This window comes from Epinephelus lanceolatus, chromosome 6 (assembly GCF_041903045.1).
Source record: "Epinephelus lanceolatus isolate andai-2023 chromosome 6, ASM4190304v1, whole genome shotgun sequence".
NCBI lineage: Eukaryota > Metazoa > Chordata > Actinopteri > Perciformes > Serranidae > Epinephelus > Epinephelus lanceolatus.
This window is the reverse complement of record NC_135739.1, coordinates 15,237,181-15,258,124: the sequence shown is the minus strand read 5'-3', so window position 1 is coordinate 15,258,124 and position 20,944 is coordinate 15,237,181. Positions and strand designations below refer to the sequence as shown.

General features: G+C 44.1%; 1 protein-coding gene across 1 annotated transcript in view; it reads right to left on the bottom strand.

Moving 5' to 3' along the window:
* sema6bb (sema domain, transmembrane domain (TM), and cytoplasmic domain, (semaphorin) 6Bb) overlaps positions 1–16,801 on the bottom strand; it is a 164,463-nt gene extending 147,662 nt beyond the window's left edge. Inside the window, exon 1 of the mRNA XM_033621764.2 lies at positions 16,110–16,801. The gene's annotated coding sequence lies outside the window, so the exon portion shown is untranslated. The remainder of the gene's footprint in view (positions 1–16,109) is intronic.
* Between the last annotated feature and the right edge of the window lie 4,143 nt (positions 16,802–20,944).

Sequence of the window (20,944 nt, the reverse complement as noted above, 5' to 3'; positions counted from 1 at the left end):
TTGGAGCAGCGCCAGACTTTATACCATATGACATCACAAGCTTTAAACTTCTCTGGTTAATGGCTTTGAGAGAGAGTAGCTCATGTTCTCAAATATTGATTGGATTTTCCTCGGCTATGGGAGTGATATATTGGAATTTTTAATAGCTTCTTTGCATATGACGTCATACATCGACGTGCTGTCTAAATGGAGGGCAGGCGACTGGAGGCAACGACTGCCAACATTGAACAAACGCCCATGATTTGTGCTGTTTATGGCTCTTCTTATCGATTACATTGGGGCAAAACAAGGGCCACTTTAAGTCCCAAAAATAGGATGACGTAAAGGGGAGAAGTAAAAATAACAGAGAGAAACAGAGGCAGATGTAGATCAAAACCCTCCGTCTTCAATCAGGAAGAGTGGAGTCAACTAATGTCAATTGGTAACACTCCAATGACGAGGATTTTTAAGGTAGATGTTAGCTAATGTTAACTAGCCTGAAGAGCAGTGCATCAATGTACAGAGTTGAAATACAAAAGACAGTAATACTCACTAGCACATTTACTCACCCTGCCAAATTCATCACTTCCTGCCCTCCATCTGAATTTCGGCCATCATCTTAGTCACGTGTTGCAAACATGCAATTTAGGTGGTGTTCTTTTTAATGAAAAAAGCTAAATATGTCATTTCTAAAGTTGAGTTTCCAAGTTGATTTCTAGTGACCAATTTCAAACCTCATAATTACTCAAGTATAACTTTGAAGGATTGCGAGTTAAATGCAAGTTGAGTCGAATGTCCTGCTAAGCATTTAACTAACACTGTTAGCTTACTAGCATACCAACCTTACCTTTGTTTTCAAACTTGTCTTGCAAGTCAGCCAAAAAGTCAGTGCTCTCTAGATTCCGAGCTTCCATTGGTTCCCCGTGTTATTTGTTTCTAATATGTAAGTCCACATATACTAGAGATGAATCCTCATGGTGTTCAAGCTTGAGCTGTTAATATCTCTCACAATAGGCATCAGCCATCCAAAGCAGAGACTTTATTACTGCCCAGTTAAAGCGCCAGTCTGTATTTCACACACTGACACACACCATTACATTAGACGGGGATCCTGGGCCATTTGCTTGCCTCCTCTGGAATAACTGATCTTTGATGCTTTATACTCTGGGTACTATCTCTAGTTTCGGAGAACTCATTTAGGGCATGATTAAGCTAGTGCTACTATTATCATATTTTAATGCACTCGGTTAATTTTCTTTGCTTTTCCTTTATTGTAATGTGATTTTTTTCTTAGGGCCTGGAGGATTTCTTGTTTTTAAATTGTAAACTTGACTCTTGCTCCTAAATGTGTCCCTGCACTATAAATAAAGATTGACTTGAACTGAATTAAGCAGATGGGATCTCTGTTCTATATTAAGCCTACAGTGCATATCTAATGGTGGGAAATTGGGGTGGTCTATATTAAGGAGCATACTGATTAGAAATACACCTAGAAATACGGCAATGGTAGGCCCAGAATTGTTTCTGCTATTCTGAGGGGAGCTAAGGAAAGCACACTTTTCTGAAATAACAGGGTATTTATGTTGCGTTCCAGTTGTTATGAAACAAATAATGGCTGTAGCCGGGACAGTGTGATGGCTCTGGGGATTTGTGTTTTCCTATCCTCTGAAGTCTGTCTGCACTTTAAACAGTCTCTGCACAACATCTAATTATCACAAAAATGGCTCCTACATTAAGTGTTATTACTTTTTTCACCCATTCAGGGGCACCACTTAGTGCACTGAGAAGACCAAGACAGTCATTTTCTCGTTTATACATATTTTCTTGTTTTCTTTCCTTAGTTAGAGCTATTTTCTGCATTGTTGTGATCTCTCTGGAGCACAAGAGGAAAACATTATATACCATAAAAACAACTGCTGCTTTTTGTACAAAAACCTGGTGCAAAATTGGTTCTACTTGCCTGCTTGTTAACTAAATACCTTTCCTGCCATGGAAACCTTTTATGAAACATTTTATGTGGGTACTTTTGAATGGTCTCTGCAGTACATTCAGTTACATAACGTCCTTCACATTTCCACTGTAAGCCAAGAAAGGTTAATTAAGTGTGTGATCAAAACCAACAGCAACATGAAGTTAAATTTAACTCTCGGCAAAAATCTCTCTTTCATAAGCACACAGACTGAAATGCACCAGCACAAACATTGCCTCTCACACTAAATCACCATCTAAATAAGATGGAAATCCATTTCTGACAGAGAATGAGATGTCAAAGGTCTGTGCGCGGCCGTCAGAATGATCTAAGACACAAATGACTCAACACGAGTGGGCATTCTGATTTTTAACACTTGTGTGCCAGTAAACACTTTGGGGCCCGTTGGCTCACGACTGTGGCCCACTCTTTCCAAGTGTATAATCAGTCACATTAATGAGAATGGTAATGTGATGCAGAAGAATTAGTCCAGGTCCTTGGGGTTGACTCTCAGGAGGCCTTGGAAGAGAAACTAGCTGCCTTGGCTGTAGACTCGCTGAGCCTTAAAAAATAAGCAACCCAACTCAGAGAGCTCCTGAGCAGAGCTACTGATCCGCCAGACAACAATAACAAAATGTCCTGACGTACACACAGACTAAATAACAATATTTTGCCCCTGAAACAGCTTTGACAAAATCAATATTGCTCTCCTGATAATCATGCTGATGCAAGCCGTCGTGAGGGGTTGAAAAAGAGCTCAGATACACACCTACAAACACACACACACACACACACACACACACACACACACACACACACACACACACACACACAGAGTACATTTCCATGAGGCAGGAGTTGTGTTTATGAACAAAAAAACTCAGGCTATTTCTATAACTAGTCTCCCCTGTGTGTCTGTGTCCCCTGGCACTCAGATGAAGGAGAACTAGTTCACCAAAACACAGCACTGGCTCGAGCAGTGTTCTGCTTTAAGATTTATCACTACATCCACTTACACAGGCACTGCTAAGCCTTAAGTCTAACTAAATATCAGCTCCTCTGTGAAAACATCAGTGGTTGTTAGCTGAGCTGCTTTTACACCCGGCTGTGCACATGCAAGTGCTGCAGCTTGTGTGCATGTTTGTGTGTTTTTGTTCCTTTGTTTAGTTCGATTGGTGCCTCATTCTCTCCCTCTCTCCCTCTCTTTCTCTCCAGGCTCTTCATTAGTTTGTGCATGGATACTAATGAGCGATACCTAAAACTTGCCAGAGGCTCAGCTTTACCCCTCTACACAGCCCACGGTGGCCCATGGTGAGCATCACCTCTTAGCTTCTGTTTTTGGGTTGGCTCGCTGCCTGGTGTAGCCAGTGGTGCTAAGGTGCATTAATGAGCCGCTGAGCCTGCCTCTGTGTGTGTGTGTGTGTGTGTGTGTGTGTGTGTGTGTGTGTGCCTGTGTGCGTGTGTGTGCTTTGTGTATGTGTGTGATGACTGATGAGTCCTTCGGCTGCCACTCTACACACCCCACTCCCCCTCCTCCTATATCCACTATCCAGGAATCTATTCATTTCAATCAGGTGAGTATCCCAGCAAGAGTCCTTGATTGCTGGCAGAGAGGCCTCTTCCACAAACACACACAAACACACACTCAAGCACATGCACACCCACACACACACTCGTTCCACTCATTCCCCTATCTGTTCTGTTTCACACTTTTACATTTGTAATCCTCGTTCATTTGTAATTTCGCTTCTGCACGTTAGCCTCAAGAGAGAGAAACTAATTTCAGGAGTGAAAAGGGATTATCAGATGCAAACCAAATCTCCCCACCTCCAGACAAAGATATTGATGTAGACTTTTTCACGAGAACAAAAAGAGTCTCAAAGCCTGCTTCAGCCTGGATGGCAACTCTGAAGGAAGAAGCAAGTCAACTGCCACACTGGCAATTACTCCTTATCAGCACAGAGGAACCAACTTGACAATGGCGAGGAAATGCTGAGCTGATGGCCCGAAAACACAAGGAGAAGTGACTGTGGAGAGCATAATCAGCTTCCCCTCTTTGCTTTTTGTGAATTTTGCGAAAGTGTCAAATATATAAATAGGAAGCGAGGTGGTCGTGGAGTGTCTACCGAGGTGGCCATTAGGTGTCTATGTGTGTACACGTATCACAAAAAGAGCATGCTAGCTGTTCTAACCACAGAGTGTTATTATATTAATGAAGGCTCCTCGCAGCGGCTTGGTCTTTTCTTCTGTGGACTGAGTGCCAGACAAATAATCCCCATCACATTTTCACTGGCCTCATTGAATTAATGCCAGACCAGGCAGAAGACACTGTCATATTACCCTACCTTCACACACAGGCAGGGGCACACACACTCTGACACACAAAACCAGGCGACTAAACAATCCCAGGAAACCATGGAGACACACACAGAAGATTGAGAGACGGCGATGAAGATGTTCGGAGCCAGCTGGTTAAAGCCTGCAAGACTGTAAATTAACCATCTGATTAAGATTTGAAAAGCGGCAAAGGAAATGAACATAATGCATCCAATTAACAGAGGAGACAGCAATAAATACTGAGTTTCCAGCAGTTGCTACCTCTGTCTTGAAAATAGATGCAGGGAGCGACAATTTTACTGTCATGCATTCGCCACTTTGGCATCATTTATCCTACAGTATACAGTCATGGTCCATATCGCTTCATTTGTAGACTTCACCTTTAATGTCAGAGCAGGGTAAAACAGAGATGAGAGGCAGTCAGAAAGGTAGATGGACAGACAGACAGGGTAATTGGTCCAGATGTCTTTAGAGCTGTATCTTATGAAAGGAGACAGAAATCTGAACTAAGGAGCAAACAGTGGAGCCCCTGAGCTTTCCCTCCATTATAGTATGAGCCTGGAGCTGTCCTCCTATTACGGCCTAAGCCCTGCAGAGCTTCAAAGCTACTTTGTTGTGGCCGTTAATGGTGCTGATGACAGCAGAGAGGATCTGTATGCCAGGTGAAGCGGCCTGAGCCAAAAAAACTGGGGAGAAATAGACTGAAAAAAAATAAATAAAAAGACTGTCCACAGGAGAGGAGCGGCGCTGTCCAGCAGGCAAGCGATAAAACCCAAAAAACCTCACTCAAGAATAACTGCCATCTTTAACATTTGGCAGGAGTAGTGCTCACCAGTGTTTCTGTAACTAAGCACTCAGCTCGCCCCTCAGGGTAGCACAATTAAAAACACGCTCACTGAGAGTCATCAATAACGTAAAAATTGAGTTAAAAAAAGAGCCCCATTACGAGTTAGCAGCATGCTGGGAAGGCAGCAGGCAGATCTGAAAGCTTATTCATTGGCTGCATGTTTCTATGATGATTTGGGTTATTTTGGCCAGGGCCTCTGTTTACTCGCTATTACAGCAACAACATGGCTTTTATGGCCGTTCTTCTCCAACATGCATGCAACTGGAAAAAGCCCAGCCAATGCTTTTCCCTTGTGACAGCACCCTTAATGTTTCATGGTACATGACATATCTCAGGCCTGCAAGAGCTGGCTCTCGGGCATTTTCTGTCTTGTTTATTACTTCAGTTTAGACTCCGGGATCGAGTTTCTCTGTACTGCTGCTGCTGCCGTGGAGAGTCAAGGGAGAGCATGGCTGGTTTTGAAATGAAACAGACAGAACAAGCAAGGCTATTTATAAGGAGCAAGCGGATAATTGTTGAAAAGGTTAGAACAGCCACAGCAGGTAACAAGTGAGCCGCGTGTTGATGTGCACAACAGGGTGTCGAGGTAGCGCAGTGATGATGTCGCCAGGTAAGGACGGGGTCAAAAGGAGCAGTTACCACAAGAGTCACATTGTTGGGAGATGTGTTGCTGATGAGAAGTACAAAACAGAAACAAGAAAACTAGGAAACTTGAACATGTGTGGGTGATTAAAGGGCCAATACGCAGACATTTTAAGCCCATAAGGTGCCACAGCTTCTCATACTATATTTACAAGAGCAGCCAATACACAGCAACAGCAAAAACCACATAATGACAGCAACAAACCAATGTTTCCGTTTAGCAGCGGACAGTAACATCCTATAATTGGGATAAAACAACTGAGTGCTCAAATGTCAAGGAGGAGGATTAGAGAAATGTTTGAAGTGTTGTCACATCAAACGCACACCAGCATAAACTGGAAAAGAGAAACTTTTTAAATAGTTTTTGTGTTTATTTAGACTATACACACACACACAACTTCCCACATCGGCAGAGACATACTCAGACGAAGACGTGAGATGCACCTACGTCAGTGTTGGGAAGAATATGAACAACAAATGGAGCAGGATTAACAGTGGAGCACTGTGGTTGCCTAAACAGACATGTTTAAAACAACGTCAGTAAAATGGACACATTCATGGCATAAACACACATTCCCACAGTTGGGAGATGAGTATTTTGATTCTTTATGTCCTCATTCACTCACTCACTCACTAATTCGCCCATTTCCTTGCCGAACTCCAACACACTCAGTCCCTCCTGAGTTTCCTCGTCCCCTCTACCCGCCTCGCTCAACAGTCAGAGAAGCCAAGCTGGTGAAGCTTGAGACCTAAAGGACCATGTTTCATTTGATGACAGAGGCTGATAAATGCCTTGACAGACTGCCAAACCCTGGGATGTGCTACATGAGTCAAGCACAAACACTCCTCCGTCGTCCAGATAGGCGCTTGCACATGTATCCATCATCGCCGTGTGGGAGGTGAGTGCCAGTGTATGTGTGTGTCACGTTTGGTACAAGCAAGAAAAGCCTGGTGTCCATCTCGGTGGCGCCATGGGATGATGGAAGTGGCCAAGCCAAGGCTCAAGGGGGGGTTGGATGATGAGGTAGGAGGACTTGGGATGACATGGTCTGATTCTCACATCCAGAATGGGACTGTGAATACACGCTAAAGGATCTACTGACAAGATATCACCCTCAACACACAAAAAAAACACCCTTTCCTGTCTTTTGCCTCCTCCTTCCCACAGAAATGAAACGTGTGAGTGAACAAGCAAATGAAAGTAAAGGGTGAAGCCTGGCCTGAGCTCTGAATGTCACAGTCAGTCATTGCAGCCTCCTTCTTAGTGATGCAGACAGAGAGCCATTCTGATTGCCCCACCAGTCAAGCCAAGGGGTGAAAAACATTTACATGCAAATACGAATGACCCACTAGCTACTGTGAGCACGCTAGCTATGGTATTCTGAATGCACAGCAACCACAGAAACCCCGGAACAGAGGACTTGCCAATCAGCAGCTCCATTGTAACAGCACGCAGGCTTTAGAAGTAGCTGTTATGTGTGTAGGATATCAATTATTTTTGCTTTTGTGGCTTATTGGTTTGTGACTGCTATTGTTACCGCTCCTTGCGAAATTAATGTTAATGAATTCAGGCTGGGACGTAATGTACTGCATTAACAGATTTGCTGTGAAGGGGCTTAAATCCTTTCTATCATTTCCTCATAACTCCTCAGTATACAGACCGTCTACCATCCTCACAGAACCCACTCATCTCTGACAGCAGCACTAATATCAGCCATCCACTTTCAATTTGAACAATTATAATCCACAACCCACAATAACAAACATGCCTATCCGTCATATTGAAGTGGTTAGTACCAGGGCACAGATTGCTGGCGGATTGGCTGGGTCTCTAGGGGTCTTGGACAAGGGGAGACCCTGGCTCCCTTCCTGACTCTCACCCGCGGCTGGGACACTTGGATTGGGAACCCGCCTGCTGTCACCAGACCTGTTGCCTCCAGATGGGTCCGATTCTGTGATTCCCGCCCTCGGAGAACACTGTGATCCTCCTACTCCTCCTCCTCCTCCAGTCCGTATTTCATCTTGTCATCTTCTCATTCTATCATCAAACTTCACCTTCCCTTCATCCCTTCGCCGCTTATTAACAGAGCAAATCACCAGCCTTTTGTTCTTTAACCTTGACATTCAGCTTTTAGCTCCATGCAACACTTTCATCTCATCTCTCACTCATTGGCTCCAGTTTCTTGGCTAAAATCCCCTCTGTGTGTGTGTATGTGAGTGCGTGCACGCATGCTTGGGAGATGAGCAGACGCACCGCACAGCAAGACCTCTTTGATTCGGCACAGCAGAGACCCACAGTGAGGCTGTACATTAATTGGTGCTTCTGAGCCGTTAATTTAGGCGAGTACGTTCAAGGACCCACTTTCCTTCCACTTTCCAACAGCAACAGAGGCTGAACAAGCATTCCTCTCAAGACTCTTCCACTATTTTTCACCTCTCTCTGCTCAATGCCTCTCTATTTTTCCCCATTACCTTACAGTTCAGCTTCACCCATCAGCTGTCAACATGTCGCTGCCCCATCCTGCCTCAACCGCTCCCCCGTTCTCTCCTCGCTTCGCCATCACAGAGTGAAGAGAGACAGCAGGTCACAGTCTCTGCTCCGTCCCTCCACTTCGCCAACTGCCCCGCACCCAGTGCCAGCGAGCCAGAGTTGTCTTTTTGTTTCTTCAGCATGACTGACTCCCCCAGGTCACTGAACGCATTAAACTGTTAATTACCTCAAAGCACAAAACAAGTGGTTGCTTGGCAGCAAAATGAGCAGACATTTTTAAAGAGTACAGTCACAAACTTAACCAGAACCCCAGTGAGACATGCAGAGACCACAGTGATGATAGGTGAAGTTGCAGCTGCAGTAGTAAACAATTCTGTCAACAGTGGTAACAGACAATGCCAATGAGACATTCTCATTTTATTTTTGTAGCTTCTCTGCGACCATAAAACTACAGGATAGAGCCATTTGGGCTGGAAGTTCCCCTAAGAAATGAATCAGCTATAAAACAACAGCGGGATAATACCAGTGTGGCCCACAGGGCATGGTTTCTTCAGATTCACGCTGCGCTGATGCGGGAAATGATTCAGGATGTGTGTGACCAGCATCCTCTACGCAATGTCTCCCACCATACAGCAGTTAAACTGAGTCTTATTAGTTATCTGCTTAGTGATCATAGCATCCTGGCGTGGGAAATAAAACCGAGGAGGTGTGCAAAGTATGTCTGAGAATGCTATAATAGAAATAAGCGTTGCTATTTTTAACATGTCAGAGGAGAAAAATAATATAATTGCAGTATGGCTGCTGGCGCTGAATATGCTGCTCCAGGCTTTGGGCTTGTGGTGGCTTGTTACTTCACTGTGAGTGTGTGTATGTGTGTGTTTGTGTCTGTCTGGAAATATGCAAGTATGCGCCTCAATGTGCCAGTGTGTATTCATGTATTCAGGGTGGTATATGGGACCGGCCTGTCCACTCCCTTCCTAACCATGGCCCCTCATTAGTCTCCTCTCTTGTTAACAAACTGGGGCTCTGCTGACACTGAGACTTCGTAAGAGTGTGTGCAACAGAGACACGACTGTGTGAGTGTGTGTGTGAGAAAGAGAGAGAGCGAGAGCTATGTGAACGCGGCTTAATGACAAGCAAACAGGCCGTGAAAAAAATTCAGCTCACACACTGTTTATCCGTGTCCAGGAAGCAAAAGTTGGTGTCCGTCTCCGTCATGTCTGCCCGTCTTTTCATCCTGTCTCCCACAGTATCACTCATGGTCAGCTGCCAGCAGGATGGAGTTTATACTCATGGAAATGTCTCTTTTTCACTGCTGCAGAGAATGGAAGAATCCCCAGCGTCTACCTTATTCAGATATAGGGAAGACACACGCACAAGAACACACTCCCCCTGTGGAGGTACAATAAGCCTACATGGAATGCCAGTTTTACCAACGGGAAGCATCTTTATTCAACAGCCACTTGGCCTTTGGTGATAGCAGCTGCATTCTTTGTTCCTGTCATACTGTGCCACCTCAGGCTTACACAACATGATATCGCTCCAACTTCTCCAAGACATTCAGTCACAGTTAAAGGGCATAGACAAAAAAAAAATACTGAAATCATAGACTTTACAAACTCAGAGGAGAGACTAGCCTGTGGCTGCCAATGAGAGCAGTCATAAGAGAGAGAATTTTTAAAGAAAAATGAAAGAGCGCTTATTATTGACTATATCGGGCTTCCTTCTTTGAACTCTCTCATCTATTCTGGCTGCCTTGGCATTGCACTGGATGTATAAAAGCCATGAAGTAGACGGTGAGATGAGAGTGAAAGGAAGACAGGGCTGGAAAAACAAGTGATTAAAAGATAAAAGGGAGAGAGCGGATGATGGGGGAGCAGCGGTGTGTGATTAAATGGCGGAGGTGGTCCTGTTGGGCTATAGCCCTTATTGCATTTTAACGGGGGGGCTGGATGATCCTTGACCCTTTCTGAGGCTGCGGTAGCACCTTGGTGCAGATCAAACTGCCAGGCTCGACTAACCCCCCTGGAAGGCATCTGGGCCTTGAGAATGAGGTGTGTGCTGTGTGTGTGCGTGTATGTGGGGGCTCGCAGGGTCACTGGCAAACCTGTTTATCCTGCTGCTATGGCAACCCCAACACTAGCCTTGGGCAAATAACAACAAGAAAAGCCATATGTGTATGTGTGTGTGCATAAGAGAGAAAGAATATGTGAAGAGGGGATTTAAAAAGACGAGGTGTGAGATTTAATGTAAGTCTTCAATTCATACATTTCAAAGAGCTGTCCTGCTCTCCCCCTCTCCCTCTCTATCCCAGTGAGGCTGGCCTGCACCTCAATCATCGGGCCCTCCTTTTCACCTTCTCTTTCTCCCAGCTCCACATGCTAAGTGGGAACATTGTTACGGTCAATTTGTCCCATTCAGGGTCCCAGTGGGCAGTGTCCCTGCCCTGACAGCCTGCAGACAGAGACCACACTGCCTGAGAGGCCTTGACATCAAGGTCCAGAGGAGACGGAGAGAGGGAGGAGGGAAGAAAGCAAAGGACGTGGGGGTGGGGGTGGCAGGAGGAGAGGGGTGATGAGGGGAGCAGCGGTATGGAGGCAGAATGTGCGAAGGAAAACAAGTAGGGGGGAATTCTGAAGACAGAATGATAGAGAAAAAGAAAAAGAGGCTTGGGTGCCAAGTTTAACACAAGCCCCCAGACTCGGCAGCTCAATAGTAATTCCTACCAGTCAGTCAGTCTCAGACCAGAATGATGTAGATGGCGACAGCTCTGCTCCCACAGAGGACACTTCTAATACATCTGCCTCAGTCTGGCCAAGCCCAGAGAAATACAAGACGGACTGGACAAGCTCAGGAGAGACTAAAGGAAACACAGGTGTTCATGCACATGCGTTTGGTGCAATATTGAAACGTAATTAGAATCATATGTTTAGCCTTGTGACTCATTTTTGCCAAGGAAAACCTCAGCCAAAGGGACATTAAAGCGTCTGCTCAAACGTAAATTGCAAGAAATCATACTTTCTCACTTACCTATAGAGGTATGCACTGTTTTCACTGGAAATAGTTTCCACCAAAAAAAAAAAGTCCTGATGAAAACTGTTGACAGTGTGTTGATTACCAAGAGTAACAGAGGTACTGATTCTTAGAAGAGAAAAGTAATTCTTTCTTCAGTGTGCACCACAAATAAAAATCCATTCATCTCCATTTTACTGAGGTGGAGGGAGAAATCACAGAATCAGACTAAAACAAAATCTATCTGCCTGGTTAGATATGGCACAATCTTGAATTCAATCGACTATCGTCTGACGATGATAAAGCCTTTGGGAGCAACAGCCAATATTTCGGGAAATCCAGTGTAGCCAGCGAATATCCAGGCCAAGACTTCCTCTTCTGTGCACTGGTCATTGTTTACACTTTGATCAGCAACTTGAGACAGATCCAGACAACATTTTAGCTAATTTCTATAAACAAATATCTGCAAGTGACGCAGGTAAAATTAGAAAAAAGAAGCAAATAAAAAGCAAAACTGTAGTCAGACGAGAGCTGATGGGTTCCAAGATTGCATTTTCGCCTCTTTTGCCCTCCACACAGACGGTTAGTCAACACTACACAGACTACAAATGGAAATGAGAGAGCTTCCAATACCAAAGTCTTGCCTTTTTATAATATGGGTGAACTGCACTTTTAACTTAAGTGTCATGTAAAGAAGTGCATAAAATAAACATTAACTACACAGTGGACTTAAAGGGCTACTCCAGCAGTTCAGTAATGTACATTAATAAAGTTGGGGGACTCACATAAGATAGATTAAAATGATCAAAATCAAAGCAGCAGGGGCTAAGATATCCTGACTTTCTTCTCTAGTATGGGTCAATATCCAAAAACACTGGATCCTAACTGTTGTTGCTCTTTGTAAAGCGTCTTTGAGTATCCTGAAAAGCGCTATTTAAATCCAATGTATTATTATTATTAGCATTATTATTATTATTACATTTCCCATAATACAACATTTCCCATAATACAACTCTTTCATTCGATAGACACACCCTGCCTCTTAAATGTCTACCCTAACTCCACACCTTCAGTTTGTAATGCAGGGTTTCTGCTAAATCAGAGACAACCCAGATGATTTTTAACTTTAGGCAACTCACTCCATAGACATACAAGACATTATACAGTTGTTTTCACAGCCTGAGTGGTACTACTCGTGACAGATAAAACCACCATGTGCAAAATCAGTGGAGTGCCCCTTTAAGTGTAGGTAAAGGAAAATGAAGAGGCCACAACTTAGACCATAAGGGTTAAAAAAGGTTTTTGTGATAACAGAACCCCAGTTGCTGAAACTTTCCCACCCTGACCTACTCTACCTTTGCTTTAATGTTACTCATAGCCATATACTTTGAGGGGTACGCAGGGGATGTGTTCTCTTCCATTTTTAACATGTTATTATAATTCTGATGAAATTAAAGTCATTTCCACCATAAACCAATAGAGAAAAGGCACAAATTGGTACATAAAAAATCACCAGAGTGCAGGAAAATAAGTGTTTGACACTCAACATTTCCTGAGGGAGCACCCCCAAACCTCCTGTTTCACATGTGTCCCCATAGTGTTGAAACAAGATCTACACCCTTGATGTTACTGGATACAATCTAGGTTTCTACAAGTGTTCTGCAATCAGATTCTGTCAATGTAGAACAAAAGCTCAATTTGGCAAAGAGTACATGGTCTGAACTTGTCTGGGAAAACAAGTCTGGTCTGACTAATTTACGATTTTTATGTCTACGTCGGCCCACAGGTGACGTAACCCCCAGCAGGGTGCAGTGGGGGAGGTGGGAAAGAGAGATTAAGTCATTGTGTACAGGCACCTGTTATTTTAGCACATAGGGCGCAATACTTGCTCCGAGGCGAGGGGTGCAGAGCGGCTGTTGGCGTCAGAAACGAGGCGCAAACAGGGCACCCATTCAACCAAGGCTGGACAGTGCTGAATCACACTTGTATGGAGGCACAGACAGACTGACTCACACACATCCACACACACACACAACGTTCATACAAGACAGGAAGGCAAATAGACACAATGTGATGAACAATGTGCCTTATGTTTCTCTCTGATAGACATAGACAAACTCTCACTCCGTCTTTCTCTCTTTTCTTAATGGTCTTCACACACACACACACAAACAATTCTTCAAACTAATTGGCGATTCAGACTCCGCAGTAAAGACAGCAGGGATCTGTCAAGGGTATGTGTGTATGGTGGGATGTTGAAGATCTCCCTAAATTAACTAACTTTATAATAAATCACTGGGCACTGCTAGCCAAGGATTAGCCAAGCTCCAGCGAGCAGTTTGTTAAGCTGCGAGGGAGAAGCACTGGGGACGGAGAAAACATCGCCAAAAACTGACATCAGCACTGGGACCTTGGAACGGTACAAACCCCCTGCCTGGTTTCCTGGGCACACATTTAGTCTTGTTATCTGGGTTCTCCATTGACACAAAGGCCTGCTCCTATATTAGGCTTTTACTATTGCAACTATTGCTTTTTCTTTCCTGTTGGGGTTTCTCCACTAATCACTTTTAGTGTTCAGGACATCAGCTCTAACATCAGGTACACTGTTCCTTCGATTGCTTCCCTTATGTTTGCCTTACATGTCTGTGCAATCTTGCCCCCCACTGAGTCATTTCTTTTGGCAGAAGTAAGACTTCCTACAGTCTGGTTATTTATATAATGACTGAGAAAACATTTAGCCCGTCTCCCTTGCCTGCAGAAAGAAATTCAACTCTTTTTAGAAAGCTTATTATAAAATCCTCCAATTTTGTCAAAACTGAAGTAACTCTAATGACACTATTAGACGGATAAATCTTGATTAAGTGCTAATATTTCTGTCATTGTTACAGTTAAATTCACCTCACACATCAGCGCAGCAGCTCCAATGTCTGCCTCTTGATAATTTTGGTTCCTGGATCTCGTTCACAACCCTGTGCTGCACTTGGTAAGAGGAATATATATAGTTTTATTTCTGGGTAGATTTTCCCTCAAAATGTTCTAAAAATGACTTGAAGCACCAGTAAAAAAAAATTCTATTCTAAACTATCGCTAAGTGTTTTGTCCTTGAACAAATGAAAACTAGATCCGGTGCAATAAGGAGATCAGAGATCGCATCAGACAGGTATTTCCTCTGTTGTCTATTAATTTATTCCCTCTGATAGCACTTCTCTTGTAATTACTGGTGGTGTGATGGGCCTACAAGAGGGTGTCAGCACATGAGAGAAGAGGGCATCACTCCTCCGCTGTCGTGCCAAAGAAACTGCAACACTCAGATGATTAGACAATATCTAGTTTATGATTGTCTCTCCTTTCATGTTTCATCTTAACTTCTTCACTTTCACCACCCACTGAATCTCCCTTGTTTGCACTACTGTTTCTGCTAAAAAAATGTCTAGAACAGAGTATGGTGCAGTACATCACCCCCTGGTGTAGCATCTGAGCAGCAGGGAGGAAGGATCTATGTGTAACCTGCGGCAGCACCCTTGAGCTCTGGCTGTCAGAGTGGGTGACAGCCCAGAGGAAGGGGAATTAAAGAGGCTCTTGTCCTCTGAAGGCTGATTGACACAGTCAGAGCGACGGAAAGGTTAGCGGAGGTGATGGTATTCCCTTGGCTGCGTCTACCTTTGCACTGGACAAGGAGCACTGTCTCACTTTCTTTAGATGTGTCTTTCTCCTCCTGCTCCTCTCTCCCCTCACACACACACTATAGGGCTCATTATAGGAATGCTCTGACCCTCGGGGACTTCACTTACTTCTCTGTCTCTCTTTCCAGTCCACAAACCTTGCCGCCGGACAAAAGGCAGCTGAAAGGAAATTTGAATTTGAAAACAGGGGCCACAACAAAAACATGCAGCTTCCAAATGAAGAAACTTTAGAAGACTGGAGCCAGCTATTGAGAGTTAGTCGCCCTAACAAAAAAAAGGCAAAAAATGTGATTCTGACACTATCCAGTCAACTAGCTCAATGTAGTGTAAAGATAGCAGCTACTGCAGAGGGAGAGGGAGGGAGGGATGGCAGAGCCTGAAGGCAGGAGCATTGGACACCAGGGGCCCAGCGGGTAGGACTGTAGAATATACACAATCCCTTGCAGATAACATACAATCACACAACACAAACAACAGCAAGAAAAACACAAGCTGGGTGGGAGAGTGGACCAATCCCATGGTGAAGATACATGCAGTGACTGTTTTCACAGTTCTGCAACTCACTGGATTTAAAATGAGGTTGTCTCCTTACACTATAAATCAATTCTAATGTCAAAAAGGCAAAACTCTCCCTGACACAGCAAGCACAGTCCCAAATTTAACAAATTAAACAGCTCCTTGTGGCAAACTGGCTTAATTAAGGTGCGTGAGTGACACTGAGGTATTATAGCAGTACTGCCACCATAATTTACAGTAACAAATGATCAATACTCATACATAACTGTCAGCCATTTCCAATCACACGCTCTGAGTCGTGCCAATATCCAATCAATAGATGAATGGTGAAGCGCCTCTTCAGGCTCCGGACAGCTGAGAGCTGCTTGTTTCGTGCGTGGCTGCAAGCTACGCAGTATGAAATTGAGAATTATACAATGAAACCTACTGTAAAGCCAAGATGCGAAGGATTACAGATCAGCTCGGTGTTGTGTATTGTTCGTTTCAACCATTCCCCACAACTAAATTCCTTCGTCTAATCGGAGGCAATGCAATTTATCCAAAGCATCAAGGCGCGACAGAGCCTCTGCCCCCAGAGCGCACAACCACCACCACCCACCACAGACCTCCACACCGGACAGTCGGGTCACTTACCTTTGATTATCGGGGGAAAGGTGCCGCCGAGTAATGGCAGTGTGAGTCGATTGTGAGTCCCGCTGGATACAAAAAAATCCGAGTGATCAGAGGAGAGAGGAGGCTCGTTAGTGCGTTACCAGATCCTGTGTAGGGCTTTGTAAACTACTCCTCCCTGTCGCACCTGTCTCTGGCAAAAACTGATCCCGTACGCCGGCCTGACATCCCTAAGACAACTGTCTCAGGGGTTGTGTGTCCGTGCCCCCCCACACACACATACACACACACACACACGGCACCACCTGTCCCCGGTGCAAAACAGCCCACAAAGAGCTTCTATGTCGCGCAACGACACATGGCATTCCCCGCTTGTCTCTGCAGCAATACTCCCTCACAGACAGCCGTCCGAGATCCCCAAGTAATGTGGAAACGCTGGAAGCAGTGAATGATGAAAAGAAGGACGCAATAATAACCCATCCACCACACCACTGGCACCAAACCAGCTGCAACGTTTGGAAATTACATCTGCCGCTCTCGCTGCTCGCCCAGTTGTGTTATCAATCTTCCGTGCCCACAATAGTTGGTCTATTTTGCCGCTGCGCACGACTGCTGCTCTGTCATTGCTGCGTCTTTTCCACCTCGGGTCTCACTGAAAGAAAATACTGTCCCTCTGTCCGCTTATGCGACCCACTTCTCCACTCAGAGCCGGGCTCGGGATCCAGTGCGGGGCAAAGTCCCATTCATCGGTTTATTAAAAATAGTTCCTGTTTCTTGGGCTGCACTCAGGAGCGTTGGGGAGGTGGGAGGACCACGGCGTTTGTCTTCTAGCGGTTGTGTGAGCTACAGCATCTCCAGCACTGCTCCCTGCTGTCATCCACAAGAGACTCCTAAAGCCTGTTAGTGCCAAAACCTGAAGCAGAATTATGCAGCGACTGGAATGGAATTGATTAATGGCTAATTGGGTTTAATTTTGCGCCGTCAAATCCCTACAAAAAATCCTCATAAATATCAAAGCCGAGCCACTCACTGCGGCAGAAACTTGTTTTTGTGTGTCGGCTGCATGTCTTGGTGGCAAGTTGAGATGTAAAATTCGTCATCTTGTTAGACACGAGGTCAAACCCTCACCGGGGGCGCACAGACGGAGGGCACAGTTAAACTTTATTCTAAGGGACCTTTATACCTAAGTTACAAACAGCAGACTGTTTAGAGGACGACTAAAATCATGCTGACGGTAAAGTTAAACAACAACGGTGATTCACAGCAGCCTCTCGTGAATTTTTTTCCTGTGTCATTTCTGGATAATCAGTTGGTTACACGGAAAGCACCGAAAGGGAGGTGGATCCAAATTACTGGAGATGATGACACTTTTTCATCAAACGAAAGCAATGTACTCAGTGAGATACTAGTTTCAAGTCTTTATGAGTTACTTTTTTTCTATGTTCAATCAATAACATAGGAGCTCATTAACAACAACCTATTTCTCCCTGTAAAGCAGCGACCATAACAATAATATTTATTGGTGAATACAAGTGTTACTCAGCAGTGTTGGACCTAGCACATAAGACGCCTTAGGCAAGCTTCCCCTGGGGCCCCCCACCCCTGCACACCATATCCTCCTGAGACCTGAACTTTGTTTGGTATGCTTTTTTAAATTCTCCTAGCTATTTGGGATCAGTAGTACCTGATAAGTATAAAAAAACTGAACATTGTCAATGATAATCAAGTCCCAATGTCCTCAAATGAGACCATTAAGTCCCAATGTCTTCAAACAAGCACTTCCCAATTAACAGTGTCTTAGCATTGCTGTTGGTCAAATTTGTAGCCAGATGACTTGGTAGAGATGGCTGCCATCTTGCTTTTACATGGATAAGTGTATTGTGCTCTTACTACCACTAGATGGCACGTTAAAGTGTCCACGAATGAGGACAACAGGTCTTAGTTAAAGCTATAGTGCGTAACTTCTACAGGTCCGTAAATGTCCGTTTCACCCAAGCCACTACTAGAGGAGATAACACAATGCTGATTAAGCCGATCGGCTCCTCTAACATCTTGCGGTATTTTTCAATATATATCATTTTTAGTATGCGTGTAGACCGGCGACATTCCCGCGCTGGCGCACAGGAAATGCTTCCTCACAACAAGAAGGGAGGGGGAGGACGAGCGGAGAGTGTCACAGCAAGAAGTAGAGCACAGGTAGAAAGTGAAAGTAACATGGCAGAGAAGCGGCCGAGACACGGTTCAGAAGTGGATCCTACCACAAAAAAAAAAAGCCTGGACATTCGGCTGAAGGTCTATTAGCACAGAAGGAAAGTGACCGACGGAGAATGCAAACAAGGATTTGTATTGGCGTCGCTTTTCCTCGGTGGAGAGCCCTGAAGGAAGAAGTTGGGCTGAGGGCAGACGTGGATGTTGCCTTGCTGCTGTTGGATAAGTAAGTGACTTCATTTATAATTATATTATGAGTAGCATGTGTTGCTGTTACATGTACTGGACCTAGTAGCCTACTTTATTATTTTCTTGGAAATGGTGCTATGAACGTAATGTAATGTTAGTAGCCATGGTGTTCGCCATGTTGTGTAGCATTGTGTACACGGTGTGTAGCATTGTGTACACGGTGTGTAGCGAGTGTTACTCTGTGTACATGGAAGTGCCGCCGGCTTATTAGTTGTAATAACGCATTATCCGCTGGGAGGCGACAGAAGTTACGCACTATAGCTTTAAGTAGAATGAGTATAAGGTATAAGTATAAGGTCAGGTAAACCCAAAATGTGATGTCCTCATATGAAGACACATGGTCTCAGGAGGATATTATTGATTGTATTTGTATTGATTGTAAGAGAACAAGTGAGGGTGGGTGCAGTGGTTAGCATTGTCGCCTCATAGCAAGAGGGTTCCTGGTTTGAACCCAAGGGTGGGGGAGCCCTTCTGTGAGGAGTGTGCATGTCCTTCCCACGTCAGTGTGGGTTTTCTCAGGGTACCCCGGCTCCCTTCCACAGTCCAAAGACATGCAGGTTAATTGGTGACTCTAAATTGCCTGTAGGTGTGAATGTGAGTGTGAATGGTTGTCTGTCTCTATGTGCCAGTCCTGCAATAGTCTGGCGACCTGTCCAGGGTGTACCCTGCCTCTTGCCCAATGTCAGCTGGGATAGGCTCCAGCCCCCCGTGACCCCTAACAGGATAAGCGGTTACAGAAAATGAATGAATGAAAGTGCTTTAGAGAAATCGACACAAACAATGTCCAGCAAAAATAAATAACAAAGAACTAAAAGATATGGTATGTGCAAATGTGCAAATTTTGTCTCCTTCCTGTTTTTGTACTGCCTTACGTTTGATTTGTTTTTAAATTAGGCAGCCCTAGGCAGCAGCTTCTTATGCCCGCCACATGTCACTCAGTCGGCAAGGCGTGAAATGTGTCAATTTGCATCCAGTGTCATTATTTGATCACATATGATTCAGCATATTTTTTTTATGAGACACATCTAAGAACAATTTGTTTTTATTACAATTCCTGAAAGCCAACTTTACTGGGACTAAATGCAATAAATTAGTGGAATTAAAACAGTTTTTCGGCAGCAATTTCCATCCTTGAGTTTAAGGTCTTTCTCCTTCTTCTCATTGAGCCTAAATGAAAACAACAGAGGAATAATTTAGTCCCATTAAAATTAAATCTCAATAAGCCTCCAGCCAAACGTAATTGTTGCTTTATTACACTTTGGGGTTTGTGTCTGAGCGCTCGACATTCTCATACTGACCCCAAATAGGAATCTAAATGGCCTGTGGAGGACTTAATGTCAAAATGACCACATTGGAAAGCATTTACAGCATTGTTGATGGATAATGCTGGTGCCGTGTTAAAGGAGTTAAGACCTACTGGACCTTGCCATTAAATTGCTTGGAGCCAAAGCCACTTTTAAGCTTTGATTTATGAATAATTAATTTGCTGAAATAATGACTTCTATAGACTTGAGGGCTCATGTGTGTAGCTCACCCTCTTTACCATCTTAATAAATCTACAGGCAGAAATCTGACAGCCTTTTGATACAATCTGCTAATCAGCAGTGCCAAATCAGATGACTCAATTTCTGATTTGGGAGAAATATGCAAAACAGTCCCCTGCTATCACTGAATACAATTTAGCCTAAGGTTATCTAAGATTGAATCCAAAAGCATATTATTGAATTTGACTTCATGTGCATTATATAAGTAAAGCTTTTAAAATAAGCCCTTTCTTAAATGCCACTACGGGTATACGGTTTACGGTACGGTTTATTTTGTGAGAAATGCCAGAAGGCTTTCTCATAGCATATTGTGGCCATTGTTATGAAGTCCCTTTGTGGCACTTATAATATGGCCTACTGTTGTCTGACATTGATATTATTGTAGGACATTGTTTTGGTTTGCTTGTTATTTGCTGTTTTGTTTTTCGTCTTATCTTCATTTACACAGCCAAAATGTGCCTGCACCAGCACTGTAACACTTATTAACATTATTCATCCCGCTTACGTTATCATTCCATGCTGCCTGTGACTTTGTAGCATCCGCAATTAAAACTTAAAAAGAAAGTTTCCTTTGTCCAGAGACTTGCTGAAAGTCTTTGTACCGGCCAACAGTGGTTACAACAGAGGACACTGCTCTGACAGCGGTATTATTATTCAAGCTGAAAGAGTTTAACCAACAGTGGAGTGATGATGAGTTCTCCCTATACACTTGATTCATGTCCCCTTATTCCTCTCACGTACAAACCAGCATACCTGCGCGTCTATAGGAATCTTAACTGTTCCGACTTTTCATAACATTCAGCCACTAAGGACAGGATAGCTTTAAGTGCCTGGGAAGAGAGAGCAAATCAATACACA